Source organism: Nicotiana tabacum, chromosome 17, assembly GCF_000715075.1.
Source record: "Nicotiana tabacum cultivar K326 chromosome 17, ASM71507v2, whole genome shotgun sequence".
NCBI classification, from domain to species: Eukaryota; Viridiplantae; Streptophyta; class Magnoliopsida; order Solanales; family Solanaceae; genus Nicotiana; species Nicotiana tabacum.
The window spans coordinates 11,303,131-11,315,189 of NC_134096.1; the positions used below are offsets into that span (position 1 = coordinate 11,303,131).

Sequence of the window (12,059 nt, forward strand, 5' to 3'; positions counted from 1 at the left end):
TTCTAGTAACTGGAAGTAGTCTAAGATTTATCAAACAAGTTATAAAGGATTTGTAGGAAAGGTTCAAGATGAAAGATCTTGGTGAACTTAAATACTTTCTAAGGATTGAGTTCTCTAGATCTCAGGAATGAATAGTTATGTGCCAAAGGAAGTATGCTCTAGAACTAGTTTCTGAACTAGGACTAGCAGGTGCAAATCCAACAGCAACACCTCTGAAATTCAATCACAAGCTCAGATCCATTGAGTTTGACAAGCAAATATTAGATGTTAGATCTACAGTTGATAAGGAACTTGAAGACAAGGGAGGCTATCAGAGACTAGTTGGAAGGTTGTTGTATTTAACCATGACAAGGCCTGACATTGCCTTTGTGGTTCAAGTGCTCAGTTAGTATATGCATGTACCTAAGGTGTCTCACATGGAAGTTGCCCAAAGAGTGGTGAGGTATATCAAAACTGCTCCTGGACTTGGACTGTTTATGCCTGCAAAAGTAAGCAAGTCTTTGTCTGCATACTGTGATTCTGATTGGGGAGCTTGTGTAGAGTCAAGGATTTCAGTGACAGGCTATGCAGTGAAATTTGGTGAAGCACCGATATCATGGAAGTCAAAAAAATAGGGAACTGTATCTTGGAGCTCTGTTGAAACTAAATTTCGAAGTATGGCCTCTACTGTAGCAGAAGTAGTGTGGATAACATGACTTTTTAAGGAATTAGGAACTGAACTAGTATAGCCTATACAGCTGCATTGTGATAGCAAGGCTGCTATACAAATTGCATCTCATCCTATCTTTCATGAACGAACCAAACACATTGACATTGATTGTCATTTTGTGAGAGAAAATCTTGTTCAAGGTATGATTAGAACTCAACGCATCATAACAACTGAGCAACAAGAAGATCTGTTGCCTAAGAGTCTATGCAAGCCACAACATAAATATCTATTAGGCAAACTGGGAATGAAAGATGTATTTCATACCTCAGCTTGAGAGGGAGTGTTAAGTATAGTGGCCCCCAACTATTTATTAGTTAGTAGTAATTAGTTATAACTACTAAAAGTTAATTAGTTAATTTTATATAAATACAGTAATTAGTTGATAGTGTTGTACAACTATTCATTCCTTTTCTTCGTTGGCTAATAACAAAGATTGCCTTTTTCTCATTTCTTCTTCTTCTAGAATCTTCAAGTTCTGCCATGGCTGAAGCTCCTTAACTCCTTTGAACGTACTTGTTTCAAAATGTGGATATAGACAACAATAACAACAACAACAACAACCCATTGTAATCCCACAAGTGGGGTCTGGGGAGGGTAGTGAGTACACAAACATTACCTCTACCCCGAGGAATAGAGAGGTTATTTCTGAAAGACCCCCAGCTCAAGAAGACGAATAGAGACAATAAATCAGTACCTTCAACAGAAATCATAAAAATAGTAATAGCAATATAAGGACCAAAAAATAGATAAAAATAATAACAGTAACAAGTAAATAAGGTCTCGTATGATGAAAAACTAAAGAATAGTGTGGATACAATATTAACCACTAGCAGTCTAAGATAAAACCCTATCAGACTAGTCTTGCACCCAGAACGAAGTACAAAAATGCTCAATTACCTCCTAACCTACAACCCTAATGCTCGACCGCCACACCTTCCTATCAAGGGACATATCCTCGAAAATCTGAAGTCACGTTATGTCCTGCCTGATCACCTCTCCCCAATACTTATTAGGCTGCCATCTATCTCTTCTCGTACCAGTCAACGTCAACCGCTCACACCTCTTTACCGGGGCTTCTCTTTCGCACGTGCCCGAACCATCTGAGCCTCGCTTCCCGCATCTTGTCATCCATAGGAGCTACGCCCACCTTCTCCCGAATATCTTTATTCTTAATCTTATCCATCCTAGTGTGCCCGCACATCCACCTCAACATCCTCATTTCTGTTACTTTCATCTTCTGGATATGTGAGTTTTTAACTGGCCAACACTCTGCCCATACAACATGGTTGGTCTAACCACCACTCTATAAAACTTACCTTTGAGCATCAGTGGCACTTTCTTGTCACACAGGACTCCAGATGCTAACCTCAATTTCATCCCTCTCTTGGGGATGACTTGAGGTCCAAGCATCACGCCCATGCCCTCTTCCCTCGACTCGGCCCTAAACTTGCACTCAGTATTCTGTTTTCGTCTTGCTCAACTTGAAACCCTTAGACTCAAGGGCATGTCTCCAAACCTCCAACCTTGAATATGGTGTGTCAGAGCATCCATCACCAACGCAAATAAGAACGGGTTGAGCACAGATCCTTGGTGCAACCCCATAACAATCGGAAAAATACTCAGAGTCGCCCCTCACTGTCCTAACCCGAGTCTTAGCTCCATCATACATGTCCTTAATTGCCCTGATGTAAGCGACCGACACACCTTTAGGCTCCAGGCATCTCTAAAGGACCTCCCTATGCACCTTGTCATATGCTTTCTCCAAGTCATTAAACACCATGTGCAGATTCTTCTTCCTATCCCTGTACTGTTCTACCAGCCTCCTAATATGGTGGATAGCTTCCGTAGTTAAACGAACCGGCGTGAACCCAAAATGGTTTTCGGATATAGACACCGTCCTTCTCACCCTCATTTCCACCACCCTCTCCCAAACTTCATGGTATGACTTAGTAACTTGATATCCCTATAGTTATTACAACTCTGGATATCGCCTTTGTTCTTGTACAGCGATACCACTGTGCTCCATCTCCACTCGTCATGCATCCTCTTTGTCCTGAAAATAACATTAAACAACCTAGTCAGCCACTCCAAACCTGCTCTACCCACACACCTCCAAAACTTAATCGGGATTTTGTCTGGCCCAGTTTCTGTGCCCCTACTCATCTTACGCATAGCCCCCACGACCTCCCTAACCTTAATGCGTTAAAATCTCGGTGACTCTCGGAATGCCCCAATTCACCTAGCACAATATCCATGTCCCATTCTTCATTCAAAATTTTATGAAAGTACGCCTGCCATCTCCGCTTAATCTGAGTCTCACCCATCAATACTCTACCGTCTTCGTCTCTGATGCACCTCACTTAGTCCAAATCTCGAGCCTTCCTCTCTCTCGCCTTGGCCAGCCGGAATAACTTTTTATCCTCGTCTTTGTCCCCCAATTCCTCGTACAGACGGCTAAACGCTGCAGTCTTAGCCTCTGTGACTACCAACTTTGCCTCCTTCCTAGCTACCTTATTCCTCTCTTTGTTCGCTCTCCTCTCCTCCTCGTGTGTGCTCCCTACTAACTTCAGGTACGCAGCCTTCTTTGCTTCCACTTTACCTATGACCACTTCATTCCACCACTAGTCATCTTTGTGCCCGCTAGAGTAACTCCTCGAGACCCCTAATACCTCTCTCGTCGTGTCCCTTATACAGTTCGCCGTCGTCATCCACATGGCACTCGCGTTCGCACTACTCATCCAGGCTCTCATAGCCGATAACCTCCTCTCCAACTCCTGAGCTTTATCCTTAGTCAAGGCTCCCCACCTGATTCTCGGTCGTCCTCGAACAAACATCTTCTTCCTCTTTATCATGATACCAACATCCATCACCAAGAGCCTATACTGCGTCGCAAGGATCTCCCCCGAAATAACCTTGAAATCCTTACACAACCCTCTATCACACTTCCTGAGGAGGAAGTAGTCAATCTGAGTCTTCATCACCGTACTCTAGAACGTAACCAAATGCTCCTCCTTCCTCGTACAGACGGCTAAACGCTGCAGTCTTAGCCTCTGTGACTGCCAACTTTGCCTCCTTCCTAGCTACCTTATTCCTCTCTTTGTTCGCTCTCCTCTCCTCCTCGTGTGTGCTCCCTACTAACTTCAGGTACGCAGCCTTCTTTGCTTCCACTTTACCTATGACCACTTCATTCCACCACTAGTCATCTTTGTGCCCGCTAGAGTAACTCCTCGAGACCCCTAATACTTCTCTCATCGTGTCCCTTATACAGTTCGTCGTCGTCATCCACATGGCGCTCGCATTCGCACTATTCATCCAGGCTCCCATAGCCGATAACCTCCTCTCCAACTCCTGAGTTTTATCCTTAGTCAAGGCTCCCCACATGATTCTCGTTTGTCCTCGTACAAACATATTCTTCCTCTTTATCATTATACCAACATCCATCACCAAGAGTCGCGAGGATCTACCCTGAAATAACCTTGAAATCCTTACACAACCCTTTATCACATTTCCTGGGGAGGAAGTAGTCAATCTGAGTCTTCACCATCGTATTCTAGAACATAACCAAATGCTCCTCCAAAGATCGCCTGGATGTACGACAAACCAAAGATCGCTGACTTATTATGTTTCAAGTTAGCAATCTTTCTCCTTGACAACCTGTCCAAAAATGGTAACTTCGAAAAGATGAAATAGAAAAGAAAATATGAAAAATTGAAAAGTACGTGATCGGCAGGATTCGAACCTGCGCGGGCAGAGCCCACATGATTTCTAGTCATGCCCGATAACCACTCCGGCACGACCACTTGATGAATGAAAGAAGACTTATCATACTATAAGAATATGTCAGTTCTTAATAGTTTATTAGCTGATTAATGTTTAAAACAAAAGTTAGAAAAGCATGCAAAGAAATTACACTTACCTACTTAAATTCTTAGACTGTTATGAAGATCTGACCCAACTATAAAGCCCATATACCAAATACATGATTATATCTTAGTATTGGAGGTTGAAATCATCACTTTGGATAGAGCTGTTGCAAGGAGAAGGGAGATTCCTAAAAAGGGCTAATTGCAGGAAAAAGAAATACTACGTAGCAAGATGGACTGAATTCAACAAATGACGGGTCATTGACCCGTCCAACCTTAGGCGGGTTGGGTGGATCATGTATTTTCTGTGCCAATTTTGATACCTCTACCTAGAATAGAAGGTAAGTGATAGTGTGGGTAAGTTTTACCGACTACAATTGAGGCAAATCAAATGTGAAAAACCAAGTCGAATCATAAGCTACAAATTAGATACAAACAATAAAAGATTAAGTTCTATCGAATAATCACAATATCAAAAGGAAAACTTTGACAGAGATGGCTGCCAGGCTGCAGCTTGAATTAGACTACTAATTAATCATCTTATATTTTTTTCATATATATATATATATATGTGTATATATTAGTTCGGTCTTAAATGATTCATTTGGTCTAGTCTTCCACTAATCTGTTATATTAGTTATCAATATGCTCCAACATTGTATAAATAAAAAAAATTACTGATTACATATATATAGTTCAAGTCGAAGACAGTGAGTACACTCACGCATTCTAACTTCAATGTATATGTGAATGGCCACAACTTAAGAACTTTTTGTAAACTATAATCAACAACAAAAATGAAATTTCTTTTTTGACAATAAAACCACTTGGAATTAATACGTGTAGCCAAGAGAATTGATAGGTAATTAAAACTATAGAAGTCAGCATAAGACTTACACCAAATACAAAAACACTAAACGCGTCAGGTAGGGGTCGAACCTACGACTTTCTGCTTAGGAAACAGACGCTCTATCCACTGAGCTACAGACGCTACATATCACTTCAGCTCCATTTCTCTTATCATGTTCGCTCATTAAGTTTTTACATGATCACGTAACCTCCTTGGGGCTAAATTTTTTATATTAGAATATTGTATTTCAACGTTTAGATCCATTTTGATCAGAAGATAAGTAAATTGGTATCGTACATAGTTGCGGCGAATAATAGCGGAAGTTAGAAATTTCACTAATATACGGTGTATACTGTTTTGGCGAAGGGTGTTCAATCAATCATTCTTGTACGGTGTAGCTCCGGCCATGCATACTTTGAGTGTGGCATCCATTGCTTTCAACTTGTTGTAGTTGTATTTTTGTCACGATCCAAAATCTCACATGTCGTGATGGCGCCTATCTCATTATTAGGCAAGCCAACAATCTCAATAAACCACCATATCTTTTAGGTTTGAAAACAATATAATTAAATTCAGCGGAAGAAATCTCACAAATACAAATATAACACTCACAAAATCCGGTGTCACTGAGTACATGAGCATCTAATATGAGTACAATGTATGACTGATAAAAATCACTGTCTGAAAGTATAGAACAATACAATAACTGAAAGAAAGAGAGACAAGGTTAGTGGACGTCAGGCAGCTACCCTGATAGTCTCCAAATGGTAACACACTTAACAGTCGGAGTGTCCGGAAGCACCTGGATCTGCATATAAGGTGCAGAGTGTAGCATGAGTACAACCAACTCAATAAGTAACAAGACTAACCTCGGGGCTGAAAGTAGTGACGAGCTTCGCAGGTACAGTCCAGTATAAATAATGGTATAAAAATGTAGGCATGCTTTCAAGTTCAACAGTTAAACTCAGTACAAGTGAAATAGATCAATACTGCATGATATGAGGAATATGACATTCCAGTAGCAAGACCTCATGTAATAACTGGTCACAAATTATTTGGTCACTCGATACAGTTTATGGAAAATCCAGCCCAGGGGTGTTCCAACCCGTATATATATATATATATATACACATCGAGTGACAATAAGTCACTTAGTACCGTATAAGACCAATCCAGCCTTGGGGTAATTTATCCCCAAATATAAATGATACGGACAAGATTCATGTCCAGGTAAATTCATTACAATATAAATAAGTAAGGCAAGTCCATGCCTGGGAAAATCCATCGCAAACATATATAAAAATTCATCCCAAATATATATATAAGCAGTAAGTAAAGCAAGTCCATGCCCTAGGAAGTCCATCCCGAATATATATAATCATCTACGCTCACTGGGGGTATGTACAGACTCCGGAGGGGCTCCTTCAGCCCAAGCGTGATATAAAACTGACATGGCCTGCTATAGACGTGCAGCCACGATCCATATAATAATAAAGCCTATGAGGCCTACTATAGGCGGGCAACCCCGATCCAGAACGATAGTAAAGCCTATAAGGCCTACTGCAGGCGGGGTAGCTCTGATCCATATAATAATAATGTATAAAGCCATTATGGCCTGCTGCAGGTGGGCAGACCCGATCCAGAACAATAATAATATATATAAAGTCAATATGGCCTGCTGTGGCGCGCAACTCGATCCCATAAATATCCTCACAATGGATGAATATGACTGAGTGTGAAATGTACATTTTTTAAAAAAATAATTATTTCAACAGCAACACGACCCCATGGGTCCAAGAATATCGGCACATAGCCTAAACATGATATTTAATAAGAGTCTCAGCTCAATTTCCTAACACGAGGAGGATATCCGGATAATAACATGATTCTTTATATTTTACAACTCCACAAAATTTATTAAGTCACAATTTCTATGGTGCACGCCCACACGCTCGTCACCTAGCATGTGTGTCACCTTCAACAATTGATATAACACCAAATTCGGGGATTCATACCCTCATAACCAAGTTTAGAAATATTACTTACCTCAAGTCGTGAAATTCTTTACTCCGCTAGGCCCTTGCCTTGTGAATTGGTCTCCAAACGCCTCGAATCTAGCCACAAATAATCTGAATCAGTCAATAATTAAAACATTTTGTCATATCGTTATTATGATATATTTGAAACAAGGTGAGAGTGGAAAAATTAAAACATTCGTGAGTAAAACAATGCACATTTTGATGAAATATATATTAGAGATTACAAATCAATAAATTAATGAAATAATTTGTATTCGAAGACAATCAAATAATGAAAATTTTCCTTTCAGTTTGGAGCACATCAACGATTTTGGCATTTCAGGAGTTCATTCTAGCCATTTTTTCTGGAATTTTTTTTAATTATAAACATCAGTCATTTAACTTCTTTCTTGGAGATAATTAGAAAGGAAATATTTTTATAATAATTAGTGGAAAACAATTGAAAAGGTGAACTCTACTGTAGGTGAACTTATACATGGCTTACCAAAAAAAAAAAAAAAACTAATACATGAAACGCATTATAATGCGTATATTCAAAGTAGGAATTGGGGAAAAAGAACAAAAATAAGTTGACCTACTTATTAACTTGGAATTTGCCTTGCCCCGCCCTATTAAGAATTTTTTAAAATAAAATTTTGCCCTGCCCTGCCTGTCCCGCCCATTTAGATTTTGCCCTGCCTTGTCCCATTATGAGTTTTTCCTGCCCTGCCCCGCCCTGCCCTACCCGACCCAATTATCATCCCTAGTTTGGATAGACTATGAGCCTCTTTGGATAAATCAACTTTTAAGCATTTTTTAATTTATGGTACTGTTTGACAACCAAAAAAAATGTATAAATAAGTTAAAATTTGCTTTAAAAAAGCCAAAATCAATAAGTTGGGTAAGTTTAATTTTTTCGAAATTGGCTTAAAAGTATTGTTTTGATCAAGACTATTACATTCTTATCCCTTATAATTTTTCTTAATTCCAAAATTACCCCTCATTAGAAAACCCTAAAATATATTATCTTTTTCTTTTCTCCATTCTTGTTGGAGCCTCTGCTTTCTTCTTCCTCTTCTTCCATAACTTTCCTCTCTTTTCCTTTCATTTCTTTCTTTACTCTTTCGTTCATTATTTTCTCCTCTTTTTCTTTTCCTTTCTTTCTTCCCAGTGCTGCTCCCTTCCCCGTCACACTCCTTTTAATGTCATATGTTCATTGGCCATAGTGGTAAACTAGTTAAATTATTATTATATGCCATTGACCAAGTGGTTATTTTAGTCAAATTATTATTATATGTTATTTAAATAAATAATTTATATATATTAAAAATAATTTTATCTAATCATTGAGAACTTAACGAGAACTAGACATAAATCAATTTGTATAGGAATCAATTTAGCATTAAAAACTTGTAAGAATTAGCTTCTTTTTAGTGTTACCGGCTTTAAGGATATTTCAGTCATTTTGACAGAAAAAAATGTTTACTATCACTTGTTTATCAAACACTTTAACAATTTTTTTTCAGTTTCAACACTTTTATCTAAATACGTAATTGCTTATTTATAAAAACAAGCTCCAACACTTAAAAAGTGCTTTTAAGCACTACTTTTTAAAGCAAATCCAAACGTGCTCTATAAAAGTATTTTTAAGCCAAATATTTTTAAGTTAAAATACCCAAAACAAGCCAAAAGCAATAATTTGGGGTTGGGTTTTGGCTTATAAGCTCCTTATATTTGACCAAGTGATTTACCTTACTCCCCCTTTCACTTTTTCTAAACCCCAAAACTACCCTTCCCTTACTAATTAAAGTGTCAATTCTCATCACCATTTTCCATTTTATCGCTGCTTCTATGTTCACCAAAATTAGTTAACTTTTTTGAAGTGCTAAAAGGGAAGCCAACGGTAGCTGTTTAAATAAATATTTGATATATTCTAATATTTTATAAATATTATTCTTTAGCTTCTTTTTATGGTTCCATAACAATTGATTTGTTTTTTCGTTGAATCCGTCCTTTGTTTAATTGCTAAAACTATATTCTAAATCAAATATTTCAATGAGTTTACGTGTTACCCCATAATTTGAAGTTATGAACGAAAAAATCACTTTTTGGGTCAAATAATTAATTATTGGATATTATTTTTAAAAATAATTTATATTTAGACAATTAATTAAAATTGAAAGTGATTTAATTATAAATTATTTGTATATGCGTTAATTTAGAATAAAATATTATAGTAACATCTTCTTTATAGTGTTAACAACTTTAAGGATATTTCAATCATTTTAACAGAAAAAAGTGCTTACTAGTATTTGTTTACCAAACATTCCAACAACCTTTTTTCAGCTTCAGCACTTTTATCCAAACACGTAACTGCTTATTTATAAAACAAGCTCCAATACTTAAAAAATGCTTTTAAACACTTGTGCTTAAAAGTCATATTTTTTAAGTCAATCCAAACGGGCTCTTAGTATACGCGTGTTGCGTGTGTTCCCCTACTCATTGAGTAATTGTTTTGAAAAAATATTACATATAATTTTTTTAAAAATTATGTTTGGGTTATAAAATAAAATGTAAGCTTATAAAATTGATGAATACTGATCAAATATAACTAATTGAATAAAGAAAAAAAACTTTGTTCATAAAAGTCCTCTGTTATTCACCTTAAATTATGTCCCACTTTTATAATTTATCAGTTCAGTTTTAAAAGTTATTGTGCTTCCTTTTTAGTTTCATTAACAATACATAGGCCTTAAAGATTTAAGATATTTTCTGAAATTTTCTTCAAAAGCTATTCTCAAGTTCATTCGAAAGAGATAAACAAGGTATAGACTTTTATATTGTTTAAAGACTCATCAAATAACATAAATTAAAAAATTGAGAATTTTCTCAATTTATCTCCCTTTAAAGGTTTCAATGTTATCCATTTAGTGAGGTTTTAGTAGTTGATATAATTAAAAAAAAATTATAATTTACATAACTTTGTCAAAACGTGCATGGGCGAAGAAATCATTACTAAAACATGAAAATTCAATAGGACGAACAAATTACTATGAAAAGTTATTGAATTCACTGAGTGTGTGCTTCTATATTAAGTTAGATAGTTTTTATATATTATTCACTTTAAAGTCCTAAATATTTTGACTTTTGATATAGTTCAAATAAGAAATAATTTAATAAATAAAATTTTAATTTAATTTAAAGTCTCAAAAATCAGTAAAATATTTATCTTATATTTTTATTCAATGTGAAATTTACTTTTATAATGTTAAAAAGCCAATCAATATTTTGTATAGAGATTTCGTGCTTTTATAATATAGATTCAGGCTCGTATGATTTAGTATAATTATATATGGTATCAAACAATTATTTTGGATTCTTAATTAAACTGGATTAATTATTTTGTATGATTAAAATGAGAATTTTGAGCTGGAGGTCTATCTGGAAAAAACCTCTTTACTTCACCAGATATGGGTAAGGTCTGCATACACTTTATCCTCCCTAAACCTCATTTGTGGTATTCCAAATTATTTGTTGTTGTTGATTAAAATGAGAATTTTAAAAATACATATTGGAATAATTTTAATTTAGATGATATTGTATTAAATGATTTTAATATTATATGCAATTTTATATCCCCGTATTATAATTTAATTAGAAATCATTGAAGTGAACGTATAAGTTCTTATCTTGATTCTACAAGATTGCACAAAGGAGTTATTTTCAATTAGAACAATTTATAAAAGGTAAAAGATTTATTGATTTTAAATTGCTAAATATTAGGACTTCTTACCTAGTTTAATAAGGAAAGATTTAATATGTAAAATTTTAATTAATTTTAAAGTCCTAAATATTAGAAAAGTAACTTAAATTACAAATTTGTCCGTTGTAAAAGCTGTTATTAAAGGATAAAAAAGAAAAATAATATTTCGCTTAGAGTTTTCATGATTTTAATATAGTATCTATGAACGTGCGTTGTACGTTAATAATGTCGCGTGATATTTTAAACATTTATTTATATGAAGGAACAATAAAATTTAATTAATGAGAGAAATTTTATATATAATAATACAACAATCATCTAAATGTAGAAAAATATTATTACATTAGCATAATACATGAATTTGAAATAAGGACATCATCAAAGCTTACACAAATGATCAATTTTGTCATGTTAGTTAGATAATTATGTATTATAGTTTAAAATTATTTAATGTGATGGTATCTTAACGAACACTTTTTTGTGGACAATATTTTTGTGTGTGTATGTTTCTTTCTAATGCTTTGATTGCTCTCTCTTAACTAGAACTTTTGTTGTCGATCTTGATATCTCTCTTGAAAGTGCAACATACTATAACGACCCGACCGGTTATTTTGCTTTCTAGATCCACGTTCCCCTAAATAAGACTCCCCGTATGTACTTTTACTATTTTATGACTTGCGAAAATGGTTAGTTCGGAATTTAGAAGGGTTCGGGTTGAAATCAGAATACTTAGTTCCTTATTATTGGCTTAAAATGGTTAAGTTTGACTTGGGTCAACATTTATAGTAAACGAACTCAGAACCGAGATTTGACGGTCCCAATAGGTTCGTATGATGATTTTGAACTTGGGCGTATG

General features: G+C 35.7%; 2 non-coding genes across 2 annotated transcripts; both read right to left on the bottom strand.

Moving 5' to 3' along the window:
• Positions 1–4,427: 4,427 nt before the first annotated feature.
• On the bottom strand, positions 4,428–4,509 carry TRNAS-AGA (transfer RNA serine (anticodon AGA)). The gene has a single exon. It is a non-coding gene; the product is annotated as a tRNA-Ser (tRNA).
• A 981-nt stretch (positions 4,510–5,490) lies between these two features.
• TRNAR-CCU (transfer RNA arginine (anticodon CCU)) lies at positions 5,491–5,563 on the bottom strand. The gene has a single exon. It is a non-coding gene; the product is annotated as a tRNA-Arg (tRNA).
• Between the last annotated feature and the right edge of the window lie 6,496 nt (positions 5,564–12,059).